Consider the following 25,102-nt stretch of genomic DNA (forward strand, 5'->3'; position numbering starts at 1 on the left):
TCAAGTATGTTTGCCAAGCTTAAGAACAGCACTTTCACATTTTGTTCAGAATTTGTGCCTGGCACTTTCTACTGACCCAAGATTATATTTGTCCACGTGCTCTATATAGGGTTAAGGTAGACCAAACAGACCTAACTCTCTCTAGTCTGGCAGACCAGACTTCCCTAATATCAAGAAGCACAGCCCAAAGCAAGAAGAGACTGCTATACCATTGACTTAAAAGGCCTTGCTCCTGAATGGACAGAAATCTGGAATTCTACTGTGTGAAGACTAACGCTATTTATTGTACTGCAGTCATAATCACACAGGAATTACTTCAGCTTACTTGGCATTGTACAGTTTCACACTTGCTTTAAGAGTCACGCTGCATGATCCTCCTCCCCTCCTTCCACCTGTCAGTAATGATCCAACATGGTACTATGAAGGGAAGACTTTCCTGTGAAATTTTGAAATACAAAATCATCCTCATGAGATGGAATGAAATGAAAGTTGAAGATTATGTAGGATAAATTCAATGAGCCATAGCAATATTACCTGTCCAGTAATTTTATTGCCTTTCCTTATCATTCTCTTCTGTTTCAACATGCCCTATTTGCCCACTTGTTAAAAAAAAAAAAAAAAGTAAAAAAAGCCTGTGTCTTCTTTGCAGAGCTAAACAGGGCAAAAGACTGTCTGGGCATGATCAACTTGGATGTTGAAGAGCCAAAATAATAAAAGTAGCAGATGCTTAGACAGCAATATCTGTATGGATGTATTGCAAAGGGGGCATTTCTTGCTGTCCTGCCCCCTGGTGCTGCACTGACTTTCAGGGCACCAAGGCCACATGGCACTGTGCAATCCCACTCTCACCAGCAATGGGTGTCAGCAGCTGGGGAAATGTTCCTGACACCTGGGACAGGCCTCCCAGCCAAGCTTGTCTGGAGACACAGTGCCACATGCAGCACAGCACATGGCTCTGCTCCAGCCCGGGGCCAGCCTGCAGCTGGCAGAGCCCCAGCAGCTGGGGAGGAGCTGCTGGATGGAAGTGGGAGACGGAGTCTGGGAGCGGCAGCCTTGTCCTGACAGCCTTTGACTAGACAGGTCTGGTTACAGCAGCTGAAGATCTGATCTGCAACACACAAATCCAGCATGAACAATACAAAAATGGAAAGCGTCCTGTACTAGGGGAACATCTGTTTAAGCGGTGAAAACCCCATGGAGTGCATCATTCTGGGTGAATCAGCACAGCTGAGACTGCTGTTCAGCTGCCTGAGTGGTTAATTTAATTTTTTCCCCGCTTAGCTTTGTGCCATCGCTGAGATTTATTATCCGTGGCACTGCTCAATTCCAGGAGGTGCGGTTATCAGGAGGTATTTGGCTCCCCAGCTCTGTTGCTGGGCTTTGCACTGCATAAATTACAAGACGTGCACTGCCTAGCAGATAAGCAGACCCTCTGTTTTGCCTTGTGTTCTGAATTGACATTCCTTACTGCATCTCCACGTTGGTACTGATAGCACTGAACAAGCTGGAGATTCTTCACTGGCATAAATTGACATTGATCTGTCAAAATCTGTGATGCAATGTGGATTTGCCCTCGCTAAGCATCTTATCCATCTTCAGAACCCTCTGGGTGAAAACTGTTGGGTTTCAGGAAGCTGATGGTCTGATATTCTCTGTCATTAGGCTGACAGTGTTAGTTTGGATTGTCTTGGCCCTTCTGCAGTCACTGTAAAAGCGAAGAACAAATCTTGTTCTTTGGATGCTTCCTCTGATGAAACAGAACTGCGGCCAGTTGGCATGAGTATTAACAGCTTTATCAAGCTTATGAAAATGAGTCCAGGAGGAAGAAAAGACCCAGTCCCTGCAGCCTTGAGATGAGTTCTGTAGGGCTCTATTGCATCTGCTGCTGTCCTGTGGCTATGCCATCCCAGGGCTGCTCAGGCCGAGTATATAACCATGATTCAATTTTTTTTCTCTGTCTAGGCAAGGCAGTGGTTCCCAAATTAGTTTCCCTTCTGATTGAAGGCAAACAATTGTGCCAGGTCCATGTACAGGTCACTTGGCTGATATTGCTCTTTGTTATGCATATCAAAAATTTATCAGCAAATTAAAGCAGAAATGGGCTCATAGAAAACAACTCAGAGCACCTGAACACTTCAGTGTATCATCTTTGACTGAAAATGGCAATTTTCAGTTTATTTCTGAGCAAAAAAATTTTAAAATACTTCCATATACAGTAGACACCTCAGAGGTACTGAAATATTGCAGAAACTCCAATTCTTTGTCAAAGCTGAAAGTTATGAAGCAAAATTTTGATAAAATTTTGCTTCATAAATTCATTTTACCTGGGTAAACTGAAAAAAGAAATCTGTGCTATTGCTTTCTTACTCATACCTCAGCAGTAGCCATTTTATGACCATGGATACAAAACTCTGATATAAGCCAGGATTCAAAGGCGGCATGAATCTAGTCTAGCACATAAATCCCAGCACCTTGAAAGACAGCCACGAATAAACATTTTTCGCCTTATGGCCTGTCCTGTAGTTATAACCCCAGCTCTTGTTAGAGCAGACTGCTAAAAAAGATGGTCCTCATCTTCTTCAGAAAATACTACTTTCCAATTCTTTAATTAATTAATTCCAGCTAGCACCAGTTTATTGGTGCCTTGAGACATAGACAACATGGAAATGTGCTGCTCTTAAGAGACTGGTCTTTGATTGAATGACACTGAATTCTCCAGAAAACGAAACAGTGCATTTTTTTAACAGCCAGGGGATGACAATGAAATCAGCTGACCCTAATCTTGACATCCTTTTTCAAGCAGAACTCAGTTCTTGGTAATTTTATCTGACTTAGTGTTAAACAAATGTTAAGTTTAAATTGAATAAAAAGATCAGGTTGTCAGTTCATAACAATGAGTTGCTAAGTCTTGGCATACAATAAAATCCAAATTAATGGAAAATTATAAAAAGCCCACAGCACAATCATCTATCAAACTGATGCACTGCATTGCAGAGTGTAGTTTACGTTATCTGTGCTGCTTAACATGGTTTGATTAATGTGACTACTCAGCCTGAGGGACACATCTGCAGGCCCTCACATCACCTCCCTCCTAGCACTTTGCTCTGCTATTCCTGATAGCAGCATGTAGAAGATGAATACTTGCTCGCATCACTACCTTAAGATCAGCACCTGAAGTCCAGAAATGGGATGAAGTTTACTATAGTGTTTATTTTCATCTTCTGTAAGGATCTTATCTTCCCTGAGTTTTGCATTGCTGCTTACCACAGCAAAGCAGGACCTAACAAGCAACTCTGACAACAGTATGAATGTGTTACTGATATGCCACTCAATTGTTATCTTATTACGCCTTATTTCCAAAATAAAACCACAAAATTAGTAGAAGATACCTGAATGATGGTGGGGAGAAAGGAATTATTCTCAGAACTGCAACTTTTAAATGTAACTTTATTAAATTTAGTATTTAAATACTTTTCCCCTTGGTAAAGACCTTTTATCCATTAATGCTGGAAAACAGCGTTTCATGGGATTCATTCCAAATCAAATTTAGGAGAGAAGCAGGGATAATGTGTCCACAGACACATATGTGCAATTAAACGAGTACATGCTCTCATAACAAAGAGCCAACTCAATTACCTCCCAAGTATAAAGCTTACAAAGAAGAAGATGTGAACTTTATTCCAGAAAGTTTACCCAGCAAACATAAGAGAAAGCATGTGGAAGAAATTTATGTGAAAGCAAATACTTCATACCATATAAAATCCCCACTGGCTGATTGCAAAAAACTCTTGGAAATGCCAATTAGTCAGGTGTCTCTTTGTCCTTTCTAATTTTCCTGCCCTTATTAAATCAATATCTCAGACAACTTAATGGCTCCCCAAAGTCTAGGTCAAACAGAGAGGCAAGAAGAGGTGGAATGAAAGGCTGTGCCTAATTTTGTGCCATGATCTAACTGTGGGTGAGGAGAGAAGGAATAATTTAGCCTGATTAAATAACTAAATATACAGTGCCTTGAAAGGAAAATTGGCCTTCACTCACGGAACTATGGAGATAATCCCTGACCAAAAACCATTACCACTGCTGGTTGCAAAGTTGAGACAAATTCTTTTCAGAGAGAGGCCTTTCATTTTTTTCTGCCCTGCACAAAGTGCCTTTTATCTCCTCTCTGACAGCACCCTGTGAAGGAGAACATCAGGACCATGTTTTAGCCCTAACTGCACCAAAAGAACCCCCCCATCTTCATGGGCCAAACAAGACCCTGATGCCTCTGAGTTTGGCTCAGCCCTTTACAGCAGGTGAGTGAAATCTGGTTGTGGCACATGGAGGAGAGCAGTCGCTACAGACTTTTGTTAGCTTCAGGGACACTTGGGAATTTGGAATATCATGGTGTGGTATACCATACATGAGAGGGAAAATTGCTTTGGTAGAGCAAAACCACTATGACTGAGGAGAGTAAAAATGAGGAGGACCAATCTTATCCATAGCAAAGTTTGCAAGGACAGAGCCTGAGTTGCAATTCCACCAACCCTGAGAGACGTGCCCACCATTTGCATCAGCTGGAGACCTGGCTAAGGACGTGTATTCCAAGCTACTACTTTTGAAATGATGGTGTTGAGTCAAGGTAAGAAGTGTTGAATGTTCTGTTTTCATCCCTCTTGATCTGATAGGACTTTAGAGCAACAAGATGGTTAAATTAAACACTTTAGCTTGATACCTAAAGAGGGGATGAGATAATTACAACCTAATCCTACTAAATCCTCTATTCACATCCCCTCAAGACTGCTTACATTCTTGCTAAGAAAGCAGGCCTTCCCCAACTCAAAGACTGGACTCGTAGGAAAGACTATTTCATAAAAATTCAGTGTAAATATGCAAAATTAGCCCCATGCATTTCTGGGAACCCAGATCAGATTTAAATGCTTCTCAGTAACATCTGTATGATATGAAAATGTTTAGAGGTTCCAGGGAGAACAAGAAGTTGGAGTATGCTAAATAATGAACCTTCATCTTAACACTTGCTATTGACTAAAAGCATAGAGGGAAAGCAGAGGCTTTCACGGCTATAAAAGGGCAGAGAACAACAGAGAGAGGGGCAAAAAATAAACAAAATGTTACCCTTGATTTTGGAGATTAGTCAATAGCTGAGCCAGAGCACAGATCAGGGTAGGGCAGGAGGAGAATTAGGACTGCACATGTCTTTGCCTGCATAACATGAGGGATGACACCACTAGAGACAAGAGAGAACGTTATTCTCATAATGCTCCTCTACTGCAAACAAGTAGAGTCATCTTCAGCTTGGAAGTGAATAAAATAAGATGCAAAATTATCCTAGCAGGGTTTTTATAGGCTAATTAAATTATTCAGAGTGCAATCCACAAAAAACAGCATCAGGTTTTCAAAGAAGCCCAGGTATACAGCTTTTGCTGTGCTGCTCTTCACCTACTGGTAACAGAAATTGTAAGAAGTATTAGGAAAGAATACTTTAATTTCAAATTGATCCAAAACAGTTCTTCCTTCTCCCTAGCTGCTTCACTTTCACAATGAAAATGGATGTTGAGAAGAGGAATTATTTTATTAGGCTGTCTACAATGGTTTGTTCAGCAGTGGTTTGGACACCTAACTTCTTAAATTATTTAAGTGAAAAATTAGCACTGGAAATCAAACTGAAAAACCCAAATACTTCACTTAGAAAGTGGTAACAATACAGTTGTTTGAATGACTAGAAATTTCTCTCATGGATCTATACAGTTATCAAAGCAGAGTACGCTGTAATGCAAATCCCAGTTTCTCATTAAGAACATTAAAAAATGGGGAATTTCTTCCATGTTTGAATGAGCAATCATGGTCTGTTCAAAAGGGAGTACCAAAATAATTCTTGGTGCTGTTTCCATCTCTGTGCCCTAAGTCTGACTTGCTTGTTCTCTGAAAAGCAGTGCAGTAAATGAATTCAATCACCAGTTTCAATGTGCATGGATGAATGTGGTTTGTTAATATTTAATATAATTCTCTGACCTGTAGCACTAGATTTGGTCTGTACACCTCTGGAAGCATGTGAAGTACCTCTGAATACTTCACATGCTGATGACATGGACCAAAGCAAGGTAACACAGATTTTAATGAGAAACCATTAAAAGTGTTTGTATTCCCCATTTAGCTAAATCAATTAACATTTAAGATCTCATGAGAGAAACTTATTTTCTAATATTTTTGCCTATCACAACTTTAATGCAAATGGCATGATTAAAATGATAATTATGTCAGTGCTTAGGGAGTTTCAACTGCCTAAATAAAAACCCACACCTGCATAATCCTGAGAAAGGGAGGCTGCACACCTTGGGGGGATTCATGTCCATGGCAGAGTTTCCTGGATCAGGGCCATTGTTTATTTTATATCCATGGACTGAAAATTTCTGGATTCTTCAGCTTTGCCTTCTATGAGTTGCAGGAGTGGATGAGTCATTTAACCTCATACCTAACATGTCATTTCCCATCATCTATTGAGTACGCAACCACAAGAAGATGAAGCAAAAACACAGCTATTTCTTATCTCACAACTGTGTTTATTTTGAGTTAATCAGTCATACTGACATCTGTTTGGCCCTCATTCTGATATTGTTAATAAGCCATTTGTGTAAATCTGTTCTGTGCAAGACCATGCCTTAGTGCACCCTGAAGACCGATGAATGCATTTTGGAAGCCAGTAATACTTTAGGATAAGTCCACATAGAAACTCCACTAATCTTCCAATAAATGTTGTCTGTGAATGAGCTCATGAACCTCCAGAAGACCAACTTTATCTCTGGGGTCGAAGTCATACAATGGGCAAGTTTCCAAATAGGAAAAAAACAACCTCCTTACTCACCAAGATTTTCCCCCAGTCTCTGCTGTTGCTTAAAAAAATGGTCCAGTCTTTTAAAAAATGTGCCCTTGAAAATACTGTGATTATTTAATTATTCTGTTTCTTGTCTCATGGTATTTCTCCTAGATCCTTTCTACAATAATGGTTCATATTTCCAAAGGCCAGAGCCAGCCAGACCAATCATCTGGTCCAGCCTCTTGCACAACATGCACCACAGCATTTCACTCTCTAATCTCCAAATCAGGCCTTGTACCTTGCAGGAATTCCAGGGGATCTTTTTTTTTGACTCCAAGCTCTGGAGAATTTACCACATCTTTGGTTATCCATTCCAGACATATGTTGCCTTCACGGTTAGGACATTTGCAATTTGAATTTTTCTGATTTTCCACTTTTTAAGTCTTCTGTCCCACTGTGGTCAAGGCACAGTGAGGTCTCTTTAGTATCCTTCATGCTATGCAAAGCTTCAGGCTGGGACACAGAAGCCTCTCCATCTCCTACTCAGATAAGCACACTACCTGGAGCTGCTCACATGCTCAGCAGTCAAAGTGGATTTAACACCAAATTCTTTCTGATAACTCTTCTCTGAAATCTTTTCAGGTTCTCAGCCTTTGGGCTGAGGGCATTAACCAGTGTAGCAGGCAGTAGAGCTGGGCAGGGTGGGACACTTTTACTCCTGAGCAGTTCTTCTTGGACCCAGCCCAGCCCTGTCTCACTGCCACATCTGGCCACTTTGATCACTCACCTGCCGGGTTGTACCTTGTCACTGCTTCCCAGAACACACTGCTTCCCCACCCACTCTGCAGTGTTTATTTCTCATCTGCCTAATCTCTCATTCCTCTTCTTTCTTAAAAAACATGTTTTTTCACCACTGGGCTTCCAGGATAGCACTGGTTATGCTACTCTGACTTTGGCTATGTATTTCCCAGGAAATTACACTTCACCTGGAAGCTTTGTATATTCTCTGTTACAAAACAAAGCTTATAGCAATGAATTCTTATTTCTGTCTACTTCCTTATGTCCTAATTTCTGGTAATTCCTTGTCTCCCTTGAGACACTCTGGCTGGAAAATGGAGTCCCAAGACAGACTTCTCAAAAAGTCCATATTTATTGGCTCCACAGGCTCCCATTGTCATTGGGATGTGAGCTCCACAGGCATGTTTCACCGGGGAGGCACAGGGATGGCTGTGCCAAAGCTATAGCACTTCAGCAGTGACTGTATTCACATCCAGACATTTATTTTCTTTCATCCTGCAGCGTCATTTAACCTGCCTTCGTAGCAGGCTCCTGTGAATGCACAAATATCTGTGAAAACTGGGAGCATTAAAGTCTGGTGTTCTGCCATCATGCCTGCCTGTGGACCCACAGTAATCCCACAAAATGTCCCAGGGATTCAGCTAGTCCTGCACCCTCTCCTCCAGATGAGGAGCACTGGCAGAGTCTCTTGCTCCCCAGCAAAGTCTGCTTTCCAGATAATCCCCAGGACCTGAGCAATGCTGAGGTCTTCATCCTTCAGCTGCTTTGGCTGAAATAAGACAACCACTTCAAAAGTTTCTGAGGGGAGGAGGAATGACACACAGGCAGGCAGACACTCATGCAGATGGACAGTCACAGGCTAAAAAGGGAAAGAGAGAAATAATTTATCTTGTGAGAGTTTGCCCTCAGTCACCTTACTAATATTTTCTCCATTACTTTACAATCTCTGCTGTGAAGTTTCTGGCTGCTCACCCTTGATGCACACTGAAACAAATGCTACTAGCTTTTTTATCCTTCTGGAAGCTACTTTTCTAGAAAGATTTCTTTTCCTTGTAAATTCATACAACAGGAAACACCAAGAAAAGCTACAAAAAGATAACTACTTAGTGTACCCAGGCTCCATCTGTTGCTCTCAAGAAGTCCCAGGGAAGTACTCAATTTTGACCACTTATAAAAGACCACTGAAATCTGTGAGGGTCCTCTGAAGCAGCTCACACCCTGGGAGTCTGCAAACCCCGAAAGCATCCCAAGAGCTTTATTTGGGACCATGCTACATTGAGCACAGCATAAGGAGTTGCTGCATCTGAAAGTTAGTACAGAAATCCCCTGGGTGCCACTGAGGGAGCTCCACTCAGTGGGAAGGGGACAGCTATGTCAGTTTGGGAAGAAATTAACCTTGGCTTGCCTCCTCCCAGACGGCTGTCTGGACAATGGGCTTCCCAGAGTGTGGATCTGGCCAAACATCTCACAGTCATACCAGTCTGGGCTGGGGTCCCCCCCATCGCTCTTTCTCCCTGAGGCAGAAGTGCTCTGGCAACACGAGGGTAGCAAGACCCTGTAGCAGGAGGCAGAGAAACAAGCCCCATCAGGTGCCAGGTTTGCTTTACAGGCACTGTCACTGCAGTTAAAACACGCCTGCAGAAAACAGGCTGCACACCCAGAGCATCACACAAGGCCTCCTCTATCAGCCCAGCACAAATTTGCTGCTCTCATGGGGAAAATCAAAGGGACAGTCTGTTAGCAGCAGACAGTCTGTTAGCAAGCTACAGAAATAGTGAGTGGCCGATGTCTAGACTCAGGAAAGGAAATTCCTGCCCTTTGTGTGTGCATGTGTGTGTTCAGAAGAGCCACACACATACACACACAAATAAAAAACAGGAAGGCATGTGCTGCTGAAGTCTTTGATAGGGGCCTGAGGGAAACCTTGTAGTTTAGCAGAAGCAGCAAACCAGGCACCTACTTACACATAACCTGTCAGGCCTACTGAGGATGGTGCCCTGACAGACAAGTCTTAGAGAAACCTGATCCAGCACAGTAGCACAAAACTGCCTCCACAGCAAATGTAAGGGGCAAGGCCTGGGGGGAGACTCCGGACACATCAAACAGCTCAAGATCTCCTACAGGAGAAGCAGAAGGTTGCAGGTTGTCCCAACAGCTGAGAGAGAGAAATATTTGGAGCTGTCACAGCTTCTATCTTTTGGCCTGGGAGCCCATCTGTGTTCAAATGCATTCATCTCTATCTGAGAAGGGAACTGGGTGATATGTGCATACCCATAAGTCTCAATAAAATTCCTGGCCCAAACACATTTATCACATTATAATGACCTGTAGAAGTTCCCAGGTTTTGGTGAGAAATATGTAATGTGGTTCCAACCACAGACTTTCTTTTTCTGCCATCATAATGACCACAATCTCTTATACAAACAAAATAATTTAAAAAAAAAAAGAAAAAAGAAAAGAAAGAGAGAGAGAGAAGGGTCAAGGGTCTGCAAATCATACTGACCTGGTTCTCTGATTAATAGCAATACAAAGTGGAGTTTTCTTTGCCTTTTTCTTTTCCCTCTAAGATATTTGCTACTAGACTGGAGGGCAATCTGCTCCATTTAGCAAAGACCAGAACAGGCTCACAAAGACTTGCCAGGCATCAGACATTATGTGATCTGAATGCAATTTCTCCACGCAGTCAACAAACTCCCTATGTTTATTAATTTCATAAGAGGCTAGTGGGGATGCTAGAGGGAGGGAGGAAGGAAAGGAAGGAAGAAGGAGGGAGAGGAGGAAATGCTATTTGACTATGCAGAATGCCAGAGTTCAGAGAATTGTTACTAGCACAGTATGCTGAAACTAGAGCTGGGCAGTCTCTTTACTTCACAGCAAAACTTGCCTTAGGACTGGAAAACAAGATTTCTGTTCCACTGGGCTGGCACACAGCATGCAGCAGAGGCAGGAAGTGAAGAAGAATTTACCAATGAGAGGTCAGGGGAATGTAAACGAAAGTGTTTCTTTTTACAAAATAAAAGAGCTGGGACTCTAACTCTGCTCTTTCACATCACTAGGTTATTCTGCTGGCCCACTCAAGCCCAGCAAACCTTTCTGGTTGCCTGGACCACTATGGCAGGCCCCTCCAACAGGCAAGCTCCTTGTAGGAGAGGGCAGCTGTGGGCAAAGCTGGTGTCCGTCGGGACCCTGGACACACAAAGTAGGGCCAGCACTCTCAGAATGCTATCTCAGCACTGCCCACAGCTCTTGGACAAATTAGGGAGTGTCTGAATGGATCCTAGAGAAAAATAAAGGGCAGGAGATAAAGACTGCAGCCCTCATAGCAATTCATAGTCTCCACATCCTTTTTCTCCACTGGCCTCAAATAAAAGAGTGTTTGTGAGCAGATCAGAGGCTACTTAGCTTGAATCAGTGAGTTCTGTGCATCAAGCAGCCTTGCTGTAGGGACTTCTCTCATACCTGGTGTCTCACCCTCTTCCAAGATCCACAGCTAAGCCTCATTGCAAACTTTTGACAGAAGCTGTGAATCAGTGTTTGCTCCTCAAATCTCCTTCCTTGGCCAAAGCACTGCTTATCACAGCTCTCCTTCCTTACCTTGCGTGCTGATTACTGCCTTCTTGGTCCACATTTGAAAATTCCCTAAGGAGCCAGCAGTGTTCCCATCTACACAGAAGAGACTGTGAAGATGTGGATGCACTTCATCTTCCTATACACGTTAATGCAAGTTGTATTTAGTTCAGTCTATCCCACCATTTTCTCCCATATAAAAGAGGCTTTTTGCTTTTGTTTGAGACAAGTTTAGAGTGTGAATTACTGAGTGAAAACATCATAGCCTACACTATGCAGGAGAAGAGGCTAATAGATCTATCTAATTCTCTCTTTTCACCTAACTTTTGCTAGATCCTGCATATCTGGTTACATCTATGTGGGATAAAGAAGAGAGACTTCATGTAACTCAGCTAGCAAAAAATCCTCAGTATCTTTTGTCCTGATAAAAACACCATCACATTATATGTTGTCTTAGTTTCAAAAGACAGGTGTCTGGTAAGAAAGGCAGGAGCTTCTCCTGAAATGGAAAAACATAAACCCCCCCTCCCTACAAATTGCTAAAAATTTTAAATTAAGGGCCTCTCAGGCAAAAATATGGGGGCAGGAATAACAGTTCTTTATTAGGGAAGAAAATAAAAAGATAAAATAAACAATGCAGTAAACCAAAACAACACTGACAGAATCAGAACTCAACCTGACACCCTGTTGGTCAGGGTGTTGGTAGCAGTCCAGTTGCAATTGTGGCTGCAGTCCTCCTGAAGTGTCAGGTATGGTTCTGTTGGAGCAGGGATCCTGTAGAAAGGATGTAGTCTTCCTCTTAAAATCCAGTGGAAGAGGCAGCTGTTCCTCTGGGAAATCCAGTGGAGAAGCTGTGCTGGTGTTCCAGAATCTCAAGATTATATCTGGGTAGGAATGCCTGGCTCATCCCTCTGGGCAGAGCATCTCACAAGGGATGCTATAGTCCTAATCAGTCATGTAGCGACATTCAGTAGCCTGTTATCAGCAGATGTCTCCCCTGAAAGAGGATTGGTTGTGGAAGAGATAAGGGAAATTGCCTACTTAACAGAAGACAACTGCCATACAGATGGCAAATAGAATACATCTTGCCTTGCAGTCTGGGACATATGTGCGTTACCCAAAAGGTAATCAATTGTCTGTAAATGATAGTTAATACAGGACAGTGTTCCTCTCCAGACTTTTTTTCAATGAGATTCCAATTGAAAAGCTAATGCCACGGTTGCACTCTTCATTGATGAAGAGTTACACAAAAGGGACTTCAAATACCATGAACCATAAACCACCTCCTTGGAACCTATTCCTAGGAGCAGATGGCTTACACTGTTTGCCAAAACTTTTGTCCAGCATGGAGAGCATTCAGTGGATGCTATAAATTAATATGTGACGGGGTTTTTTCCCTGCACTCAAGGAGTTTGCTATGAATTTCTACACTGAACAGCTTTCCTCTCAGTTGTAAGACAGATGAGGTCACCAGAATTACAGTAAATACTGAGCCCAGAAAAACCGGATTTTGCATTGGTCCATCATGTTTTTTTACTTGTCAATTCTGCTCACATAGGTGGCAGTGACTATCGAACAATTTCAAAACTGTGCAGTCACAGACTAATTGAAAGCTTACAGAAATCTGGCAGAAGCCTCTTCCTGATGCCTTGGGCCCCTAGCATACCCTATTTATATGCACACTCTTTGGAAGATTCAAAGTCAGCTAGAAAGGATAAAGTGAGAATGCACCTGGATAAGGAAACACATAATCTGTTTATTTTCTTCCTTCTGTCCTTCCATCATATTAATTTTTTATTGGGTAAAGATTTTTGCAGTGCCTTAAATTGCACACTCTGTTTCTTAACTTTTTTTAACTAATGGTGCAGCCAGGTGATGCACCAATAACATTTTTCACCTCCATTGACACAATTAAACACTATGATTTTCAACCACCAAGAAAAGTTGGCTGGTTGAGTAAGGGCAGTTTGACAACTGAGATGTTTATGTACAGCCAAAATGAGATAGTGCCCTATATTTTAAACAGTTCAAGTCAGAGGAGAAAAATGTAAAATTGGTTCCTAGATAATAATGCCTAATCTTTGTTTTTATGGCACATTGCTGTGCAGTTAAGGTTGGCTCATGAAAGCTGTGCAGTTATTCAGTGATTTGAGCACACTCAAATCACTGAATAACCTCATAGATGGCAGGAAGGAAAATAAATACTCTACTGTTTATACTTTCTGAAGTAAAGTCTTCAAGATAAACAGTGTGTCAGGCTGACAGGTGGGACTTCTTTAGCCTTTGCCTGATGAATTTTTCATTCACAGCTGAGACTGATAGCCTGAAACTGTTGATGGAAAAACCCCACTGTTCAGATTTTGATGGGAATATGAATATCTGGGTTTTAGAAGGGTCAAACTCCTGTGCAAAGATTTACAGACACTCTGTTGTGCAGGCATGGGGGAGGACGGTGCTGCAGCTATGCAGGACTGGTGTCTCGCTCAAGATATGCAATATAAGAGCATGGAATTGTCTAGTAAGATGATCAGATGTTTCTTCACTATGATACCTAGAAAGCAGAAAGGTTCTTCAGAGGCTTCTTCTTAATTCTTCATAAAAATCTCAAAGAGTCCTACTGCCACATCATTCTTGATTTCGGCAGGTTCTTCACTTGCCAGCGTCCAATTCTTTGTGGACCTGCTGCTAGTAAGTAAATAACAGGAGTGTTAATAGCATCTTCCTGTGGATAGTTGTGCTTGTCCAGGATTTTAGCTTAGGTCAGCCTGGGTCCAAGGAGGACTGAAGCATAGATGGAGAGACATGTAATTGTATTGAACACAATTAGGAGAAAGAGATGAGCAGGGATCATCTGTACAAGCAATTTCATATTGTCAAAGAAAGACTGCAATCTCCAGGCTAACCAAATATGAAAAAAAGGTTTGCTGAGCCCACGCCAGTACATGGAAATTCCAAAAACAACAACCTAATCCAATAAGATCCAATAAGACATTGAGATTGAGAAGCAGAGAGACAAATTGTGTTCATACTCCATGAAAATACAGAGCAATTGTAAGTCCTATAAACTCTCCAAGATTATTTTTCCTGTCCAAGAAAATCACTTCTGTCTCATATGGCTTGAATTTAAACCAACTAGCTCAAATCCTCGCCCTTAACTCAATCACTGAGAAAATAAAGAGAAAGTAGGATGGAAGTACAAAGTGAAGCGGAGGGGCAGCACATGGAGCTGGGCACAGGGATGGCGTGCCAGGCAGACCCAAACACTGCCCCACCATTCCCACATGGGGCTGGGGCTGGATGGGGTTTGTCACCTTGAAGAGCTCTAACAGCAGGAACCAAAGGGGCACCCTCTTCCCTGCCTGGGATTTCTGAAGAGCTGTCACAATTCAGAGGACTTCTCAGTGGCCAGTGGCCCCATGCAGATGCACGACAGCTCCAAGATGTCACTTCTGTGTTGACAAGCATCTGCAAATGTTTGGGAAGAGGAGGAAGGATATGTGCAACCCTTCACTGCTTCTCTTACACAAAATATTCTACTGCATTAGCAGTCTTTCCAGCTGCTTCAGGCATAGATCATTTCAAGTTTTTCAGAGTAATTATCTGCACAGTCCTTTTTCCCTACTTTCAAACAGCTGATTTATAAGGTGATGCCAAGACTGTACTCCATCAGGTCACCTAGAAGTGAAGGAGAGATGAAAACTGACTCTAAAATTTTTATCATTTTTTAGGTAATAAGTTACAAATATTGCTGAGGAAAGGCAAAAAGATTGGAAAGCTCTGAGCATGCCTTAAATGTAAAACAATGGGAAAATCAGGGCTAGGCTATGACTAAATTGCACAGGAGTCTAGACCACACACACACAAAAACGCTTAAGTCAGTTCAGAGCTCAAGACCAAGCATGGGTTTTTTCGTCCCCACAGATGATAACTGGGAAAATTAACTCTCCCGAAGAAGTTCATTTTCACTTATAAGAGGGACGTGGTAAAAAATCTTCTTTCCCTGAGTATTCAGTACCTACCATGCTTACTCCAGCAACCATATATGCATTAATTTTTGCTGTTGTTAGCACTGAACAGCCAATGGAGTCATGACAGTCAATACCAAAATTTTAAAAAAAGCGGTTTGCAAACAAGAAAAGACTGTGACTAGTAGACTTCTTGCTGTCAGTGGCAACATTCTGCCAACATGACTGGCAGTGACAGCAGTGAGCATAGGGAGTGAAACAGAAATCCTCTACCCTTCTCCATTTACCACATTTAATCCAGGCTTGGCAATGCCCTGTAAACAAAGAACTCCACATTGCTTTTTTTTTTTCCCAAAAGACCTGCTGTTCTGTCCACAACACAGCACAGCTGACATATAGCACTTCTAGAAGGGTAAACATTTTCTGTTTTTCTTTTTTTAAAGACTGAGCTCTCTGTTCTTCTTGCTACCTGACTTTTCTTAAAGCTTAAACTGCACCCTATCTCCTTTGATGTGTTTGCTCATTTTCTTTTAAAAAATATCAATTAAAAATAGCCAGGAGGAAAGAGATGGTGTGAGTATACAAGGCTATTTGTATCAGATATCCTGTGTTATAAATGTACATGAGTGGAATAGTCAAATGAAAAGGCTGAAGTTCAGCCTAGAGGTCCATGGCAAAAGGAAATGGAATCACGGTGATAGTGTGAGAAAACATTAAGTATAAAGAGATGCAGAGGCAGGAGGAGCAGAATGACATCCTTGTTTTGCTTTGCAGAGCTAGGGAGCACCCAGCTGAGCAGGGTGAGGGGAGATGAGCTCCCAGCTGGGCACAAGGCAGAGCAGAGCATGACTGGTGACCCTGCAGTTTCCTGCAGCCAGGAGGATGTTCCTAGAACGTCTGAAAGGAAAACTTGGCAAATAATATGGGAGCTGGATGAAAAGGGAGAAAGACTGGGGATTAAAAATGATCACTTTCCAGGAATAAAAACAAAAAACAGCCACCAATTTCTCCCCTACATAACAGAAGACATGGGGATACCAATATATACCAGCAGTATGATAAACTCACTCACTCACTTCCCCATTCATGTCAGCTTGCACTGGCTTTTTCACTACATACCAGAAGGAAAAGGCAGGAGTTTTGTTCACAGAGTGATATAAATAACAAAGCCTGAACCGAGGAGCATGATACCCCAGCTCTGCCCCAGTGACAAAAGCAACCAGCTGTGGGGCACACTTCCCTATCTGCTGGCAGCACAGCAATCCAACACTGTGCTACCCAAGGCTGCAGCCACCCACTGCTGGTGCAGGCAAAGAACACGACCTTTTCCTCCATAAATAACAGTACTCCATCCAAGTGTCATTATTACATTCTTTCATGTGTGATGCAAGCCATTCCCAGGAATAAATAGTCTGGAGCATGATTATGCAGGGTGGTTTTATTGGGAGACAGTTAAAGAAAACACTGCCCACACCAGATTAGTCGTGGACAAATCAGAGAAAACTATGAAATAGTGTACACATTTTTTAAGTGTTGCATTAAACACACTTCAAAATCCCAACATCTGACTATTTGTATTCTTTTATCTGTTGCTGCATAATCCCCAGCCTTAGGTTCCATTAACTGAAAATGCTTAAGACTCAGATAAAATGTTGTCAGCCTCCCAAAAATCCCACCAAGTGCCCAGTTGGAGCTGATGGGTTGAGCATGTCCAGTCAATGCTGCCTCTAATCTCATTAGGTACAGCCAAGGACTGCTGCCTCATAACACACAAAAGCAGGAGTTTGGCAAAGAACTGGTTTGCAGTCCAAATCAATACTCAGACAAAAACAGTCTCAAAATAGAAACAATGTCCTAATTATATCTCCCCTGAACATTAATAGAATATTACAGTCATTAAAAATAGAACTTTCAAAAAATGAAGGTCTTTCCAAGGGCGTCAGCCACCGGCCTCTCCCTCCTGCACATTTGTAGCACTCATTGCCTTTATTCATCTGTTGTCATCCTCAAGCTGTGAGAGGTCACACATTGACCCTGCCAGACCAGAAGAGGTACAGGGAGGTCTCCACTCACACACAGGAGGAACGTCAGATTAGATCTCTTATTTGAAGGGGTGGAGGGAGTCTGAGAGCTTCCTCAGAAAGAGGCTCAAATCACATTGGGATGGCCACCTACGTTTTTCTGCTGCATTCCTGTGCTTTAGGGGAACATAGGCAGCACTGAGCAACTCTGCTGCTCATCATGTAATGCATGGTCCGTATGTCACTCTCTCTGTTGTCCATACTGGCTTTAGCTGTCTGGGCAGGGAAGGGAATTCTTTGTTTAAATCAAAAATATTTCAGGGTCTCCTGCATGTTATTCAAATAGTAAAAAAAAATATAAAAATATTTCTGCTTTACCTTCATGTGATGACACTAAGGTAATTCAGTTCTCATTGCTGCCTGTACTAGCACAAAAGGGAAAGAAGAGTAGTATGAAAGAGCTGCCCCATGATAGGGGATAGTTTTCCTTTTACTTTGAGTTCTCTCACTTCCTTTGACACCTTTATTGAACCCACAAGTCTCTAATGGGAGCGAAGGAAAGAGAATAACACTGAGTAACCGATACTGCCACCATGGCAGTGCATTACTGGAAGGTGTTTGGATACAGTCATCTATAAAGTGTACACAGGAGAGAACAGCAAATGGGGGAATCCTCCCCATGATCCTCACTCTAGAGGAATTATCCAAATGGTATTTGAAGTAGTGTCAGTATTTTGACTGAGAAGGAAGCCTGATGAAAGGAGAAATGTTACACCTGGAGGGACATTTGGGGGTAAGAGCATACGGAATTCAGAGGCTTCACACAGACATTCAGAAATCTGCTGCGTGGTCTCTCTAGCTCATTGGTTCATAGACTCTAATGGCCCAGGGGATATTTTACAGTTCTCCTGCCCTCTCCCTGATATGGCTTGAAAGCAGTACAATATTTTGATCTCTAAGCTGTGCCAGCACAAACATCTGCTGAAGAAAAATTAAGAAAAGACCAGCTGTGTGAAGGATAAACAACACAAACTTTATCATGTCTGTTTTTTCTTCCACTAATATTTTGTTTATTCACAGAACTATTTTATTTTATTGGAAGTTCTGGTGTTCAGCTGCTCTCAGTCTATACAGAGTCCTCTCCCAGTGGCATGATGCCAATCTGTGTCAGCTATGGATTGAGCCCTACATGTAGGAGACATACTGTATTTCCTGCTTTCCGGTCCTTGATCTCTGGGTTATTGTCCATCCTAGGTTTGCCAGAGGAGTCTGCTTGCTGCATAACATCTTCAAAGGCAGGCTGGACAACTGCTTGATGGAGGATGCTCAACACATATGTTCCTGGCCCTTGTATTGGCTTTTGTGTGTGCCTTTCACCCTCTCAGCCCATCATCACTGTGACCATAAATCTTGCCTGGGACATGCTGTGAAAGTCCACAGAGGCATCTGAACTCGTTCATGCAGCAGCACAGTGCTGAGAGGGCAGTGGCTGACAAACAAGAAGCACTTCTCCCCTCAGGTGGCCTGCTCTTCTTTGTCAGCCACACTGGGGGGAGAAGTAGCTGAAAACCAGCTGTCCGGCCAAAATGGACAGAGGAGTTTCTTGTGGACAATGTGACTGCTTTATTTATTTATTTTACTTATTCACCACACTCTAGTCGCAAGCTTGATTGCCCTTAATCTTACAAATTGCCTGCCAAGGACACGGAGCATCTGGGTTTCTTCAGCAAATAAATTGTTTGCCATGTGTCTGCTGTCTAAAAAGACATGCTGCCCCCAAGTTACAGTCCTGAAAAGGATTCTGTCAACATGTTTTATCAACTAATAATAATAAAAAACTCCTGTGTTTTTCTTGCAGCTATTTATAAAATGTCTCCAGAAGCCAGACTCTGAATCAGCCTCCTTATCCAACTTTTGTTTCTACCCATGCAAATGCTCTTGGGTTTGTTATTGGAGGGCTGTTCAAAAACAGCTGGGCTGCTGGCATTCAAGCTATTCCTTTATTTAAAGGGTTTTGTTCTGAGTACAAAGGCCCAGATTCAGAGATCATTCATGGACTTAAAGTCAAGCATATTCTTGATTACTTTGCTGCAGTGAGGCCTAAAGCATTTGCATTGAAGCAAAACTACACACAAGCAGCTTTCCAAACAAGCACACACAAGCATCTGTGACGGGCTGGATGCTGGCAGGCCTGGTGCTGTGGTAGCTGAAAAGGGGCTGTAAATTGCCCTCACCCTGGTAAGCTGGTGAGTCAAAGCAGCTAAATAAATTGGCACAAAGGCTGTGTATGCACAGCTTTCACTTGGAAGGTGGCTGTGGCAGAATGTGGAGGGAAACCTGCGCTCAGAGATTTTCCACAGGATCTGGCTGCATGGCTCACATTCAGGCAGATAGCACAGGGAAGGAATTTTAGCCTGTGGTTTTCAGCCATGCATGCTGCTCCTGGTGCTAAAAAGCCAGGAGCAAACCACCACAATCATCACAGTCATCACCACCTGTCCTCTCCCCCAGCAGGGCTGCATTGGCCTGGGCCAGTAAGAGCTCACTCGCTCACAAGTGAAGGTCCCCATTGCATTTATCAGGACCATTGCAGGGAACTGCTCGTGAGTTTGCTGTGAGCTAACTGGGTGTACTGGAGTGTAACAAGAACTGTTGCTAATTCTCATTAAATGCTGTAGGAGGATCTGACTCAACCCCCACTGAAATCAAGGCAAAGACTCCCACAGATTTAAGTAGGTACTAGGTCTCAGACTTATAAAATCTTCAGGGAAGGGACCACAGCTTTGTTGCAATCTATAGTGTGCACTTAATGTGCTGTCTAAATAATAAGAATTTGGAGGTAATTTGATGGGCGCTTGGGAAGAAGTTTCCAAAACCTTCCAAAGAGCCTTGTTATCCCAGCATACTAATGTATCCTACCAGAGCTGTGTTCGTATTTCAAAATATCTTTGTACAAAGACTGTAAAATCCTAGTTGGTTACGTGGGTTGCAATTGTTCTGCAAAAGCTATTCATATCAGATCAATAGCCCAACTTGGAAAAAAAAATAAATAAAAAGCCTATTCAGCTGTCTTTAATTTCCTTGCATGTAATTAATGGTTGGCTGCTAATCTCCACTGCACAAAATCTTTGAAATCTTTTCTGCTCCTCTTTGCATGCTTTTCTTCCAACATGAGATGCAACTCAAAAAGTTAACTTCAAGTTCAGAAGTTAACAAGCTATCCATCTTTTCCAGGGTTTTGCAGAGGAAAGCAAATAAATGCAGGAATGAAGGACAATGGAATCTCTAGAATACACCATTTCCTTTGACCAACCAATGGCTAGGACGGTTCACATTTGAGCAGGATTGTAAAAGCTTTTGATAGTTAAATGATGTGACAGATGAGTAATGTGATGATTGACACTCACAATTAATAGACAATATCATATATATAGGTTAAGAAAAGTTTTATAGGTTTATAGGTTTACTCCCTCGTGTAGCTATCAAGAGATAGCCAGCGTTGGGACATCTGGGAGGGCCAGCTTGTCACTATGGTGACATCTGACCTCCAATCAGGAATTGAGGAAGAGATCGCCACCACTGGACAGCGAAGAAGGGGTTGATGGACAGAACTTTGGGAGCGGTTAAAGGGTTAAAAAGGGGAAAACCTCCATTGTGAGGGGACTGAGCACATGGGGAAAATCTTTTGCTCCTGGCATTGTAACTTTTTTCTTTATTCAGTCTTTTGTTGTATTTATGATAAGGTTTAACAAACCTTCCTAAACTATGAAAAGTGAGTAGCGATTTCTCTCAATGAGGTAGGGTGGAGATTTTTTACATAAAGATACTCATTTAGGACTGCCTCTTCCCAGTGAGTGAGGTGTTTGTTAGCTCTGCCAGCTTTGAGTGAGACATAGACTGGCCCCTTCAGTCTTACCTGGGAAATGCATAGGGAAGTCACAGGTCTGTCTGACTGCTTTGTGTTAGTGGCAGACTTCTCCTTTTCATCTCTGCAAGACCCTCACATTGCAATTTACTAGCTAAATCACCCACAAGCACAAAACCTAGAATTCACCCTGAAATCTTATGTGGCACTTGGGGAAACTAATGGGCAAACCCTCGGCCTGCCGTATATCCATGGCTTGACATCAAGGTGGGGATATGCTTTACTGGAACTGCTTATCCCAGGATCTCTGCTGGAATACTGCATCTCATAAGTGCTTCCTCTGAGATACACTATCAGCTTGCCAAGCAGGCACTTTGAGCGCTCTCATCAGTTGTTGGTACAGATAACTGAAAATTACAAGTAAGGCAAAGCACAACAGATTATCAGCCGAGTGGGAGATGTCGGTCTCACTGGCAGTCAAAAGAAGTCTGCAGTAACTCAGCTGGTCTCTGCCTATTTGCCCTCCACAAATATCTGTTGGATTTGCAAGGTGCTCCCAACTTCTGGGAAGAATGATGTGCAGAACTCATTCTTATATCAGAAGGCTAACTAATTACTTTATTATATTATATCATACTTACTATAAAGAATCCTAACGAATACTAAAAAAATACTGAAGAAAACTCGTGACTGTCTGCCAACAGTCCCGACACAGCTTGGACCTGATAGGGTAATTAACATAAACAATTCCACCAGAATCCAATCAAGCGATCACCTTGGGTAAACAATCTCCAGAACACATTCCACATGGGCACAAACACAGGAGCAGCAAATGAGATAAGAATTATTTTGATCATTATTTTCTCTGCTTCTCTCACAGCTCCTCTCTGTTCAGAGAGCATGTGAATACCACATTTCCCCCTGTTTATTATAATAAAAAGAAAAGGAGTTGTGTTTGCAATTCTTCTGCTGGGCCGTTGCAGAAGAGAGAGCAAACACATCTCGAAAAGTTTATCTGTTGCCAATAAAAGCCTCAATCAAGTGCTGACTTGATTGATCAAGGAGAATGATCAAGGAGATTCTTTACTGTAGAACATCTACTTCTATCAAATCACTAAAACAAGGTTTACAGTATCAGAAACCCAAACAACAAGGCAAAGAATGCTCATGGTTTCAAGACCAAACAGCTGAGTTTCAGGAGAAGGTCCACTGGCTGGAGATGTTGATCTTTGACATCCCTGAAGGTCCTTTTTGATCCTGAAACAAAGAACTTGCTAAAGAAAGCCACTAATAACTATTAGAAATCCATCAAACGTGCCATCATATGTTATCAAGCACTATTGAGAAAAATACTGAAATGCCCTGGCCACAGCCTTTAATTCAACAACTTGGGCTGAGGTTGGCTCATGGCTTTCCAGTAATTTGAGTTGGCAGTGAAAACTCAGCCTTTTCACCTTTTCTTTTTTTTTTTTAATTCTGTAAAAAAGGCCAGAAGCAACAACGCGACCCTGGGGTGGTAAGTGGGGCGGATGTCCTCGCCCCGATGGCCGGGCCAAAGCACCCAGGCCCAGCCTGCGGATGGGGGGGCCAGGCGGCTCAGACCGGCCCTCGGGGCAGGGTCTTTTTCCTCACAGCCCGCCCCCACCATGCTGCCAACGTCCCAGCAACTCCTCCGGCATCTTGCCCCTCCCTTGCCAGAACGGGTTCCTGGGAATATGAATTTTCACCCTGAATTTGGGGGTTCGTGACATCATCCACGCCTGCCCAAGACAAGCGGGTGATCCTCGCTGTCTCATTTGCCTCCCTCCCCCCGATACAAGCGATTGTCGCCCAGCTCTCCGATTCGCGGCGCCACCGCCTTTCCCCCCAGGCATGAGACCGGCGGCAGCATTCTCGGAGACCGCCTCTCCCGCCCCGCAGATGGGAGCGGGGGAGGCAAAGCACCCCAAGCCCCAGCGGGTACCCCACCGAGCGAGGGGATGCCCCAGCCAAGCAAGTGTCGGCCTGAGAAAATGCTGTTCCCCAGAGAACCACTGAGTTTCAGAATTCTCAGCCTGCAGGCGCCGGCTATGAGCAATCGAGCCGCGCCTCCGCTGGGGGACAGGCTGACGTCTCCTGTCGCCGTCCCAGCCGCCGCCTCAGGAGACCACGGCTCGGGACAGTCTGACGAACTCAGAAGGGGTGCTAGGTTGGTCACAGACTCCGACACGGACGCTGATGCGTGGGATGGACCCTCTGAAGGCGACAGTACCGCCGCCGGGGGTGCGGGGGTGGCAGGGGGCATCCCCCGCCGGCTCTGCAGGCACCGATGTTGTGAATTCAACTGCTGGCTGCCCGGGACTGAGCGCACTCTCCAGCGTGGGGCTGCCCGCCGCCGCCGCGGGGATGATGGGCGGCGCAGGAGGCCGGGGCTTCTCCCGCTGCCGGGGAGGATGGAGGAGGCGGTGGTCCCTCCTTTGCTGGCTCACACGCCTCACGGGGGGGGGGGAAGGATGAGGGTGTGGAGATGGCTCCTTCTGCGCATGCTCCAGAGGAACCGGAAAAAAAGCTGTGTCTGAGCCGTGGGCAGAACCACCCCGCGGTGCGGAGGGAATGGGAGCCGGCTGTGTTCTGTCCTCGGACGGATTTTTCCCTGCCGGCTGTGCTGGGGGGGTTGATGGGCACCTGCGCGGCGGGAGACTCCCCTCCACGCCCAAGCCGGCGGCGTCGACCGAGTAGAAAACGCGTTTCAAAGGGACGTCCTTCCCCCTCACAAATCTGAAAAGCACCACCTAGGTCGGTAGTTGCCGATGGATTTTCCCAGTTTGTTCGAGCTCCCCCAAAAGGAGCGTCCCAGGTCCCTGCCTCCTACGAAGAACCCGTGCCCATGGGGAAGGCATGACCTCTTGCCCACTCGAAAATGTTGTAGAGTGCTTCAGTGGACACAGAAACCCTGTGGTCACAAAGCAGAAGCCTCCACAGGTGCAAAGGCAGTCGTTCTCCCCAAGAAAATCGAGTGCTCAAATCTACAGACGTCTCTTCCCAAAGTCAAGCCCACCCCACGTTGGGGCAGTGCTACTGTCAGAAAAACTTTCCCCACCTCAGCGCCTAAGGCTACAGGGCCAAAAGGCGGCCGGAAAAGACCGGGTCTCCTCTCCAGGGAGACATGGGAAAGGTCAGCTGTACCTTTCTGGGGAAAGCAGGCTGCTCGGGGCTCCGTGGGGTCCTAGCGAGGGTCCCGGCGGCATCTCCCATCCCGTGACTCCACGAAGGATCTCCTGATGTGCCTTCTGAGAGGATTCAGCACATCCTCTCGTGTTCAGCCTTGGCTGCCAACACAAACCAAACCATCTGCCCAAACCATCAGGGTCCTGGTTCTTCAGCATAGGGTACAGTCAACATCAGGGGTCACCACTTACCAGATTTGCAAGGTGCTCGCAACTTCTGGGAAGAATGATGCACAGAACCCCATGATATCAGAAGGCTAACTAATTACTTTATTATACTATATCATACTTACTACAAAGAATCCTAACAAATACTAAAAGATACTAAAGAAAACTCGTGACTGTCTCCCAACAGTCCCGACACAGCTTGGACCTGATAGGGTAATTAACATAAACAATTCCACCAGAATCCAATCAAGCAATCACCTTGAGTAAACAATCTCCAGAACACATTCCACATGGGCACAAACACAGGAGCAGCAAATGAGATAATTATTTTGATCATTATTTTCTCTGCTTCTCTCACAGCTTCTGTCTGTTCAGAGAGCACGTGAATACCACAGACGTCACTGAGTTCAGGCACTGTCCCAGGAATGGGCAGGGTGCTCGTTTTTGCAGCTTTGTAGGCCCATCTGTGCACTGATAGTTGTCAGCAAAAGTTATCACAAGTCATTTTCTCTCTCAGCAGGCCCCTGAGAACCTTGCAGGATTAGAGGACAGGCTGCTGTTTGTAAGCTGTTCTGCTGGAGGAGGCACACTGCCATACTCAGAGGGATGAGAGCACTGCAAATCTGCTTAAAACATCAAAAATTGGAAAGACAGAATGATCTTTACTGAGGTCTCATATATGAGAGGTCCCTGTCATA

The sequence above is a fragment of the Fringilla coelebs genome (genome assembly GCF_963513975.1).
Source record: "Fringilla coelebs genome assembly, chromosome: 5".
NCBI classification, from domain to species: Eukaryota; Metazoa; Chordata; class Aves; order Passeriformes; family Fringillidae; genus Fringilla; species Fringilla coelebs.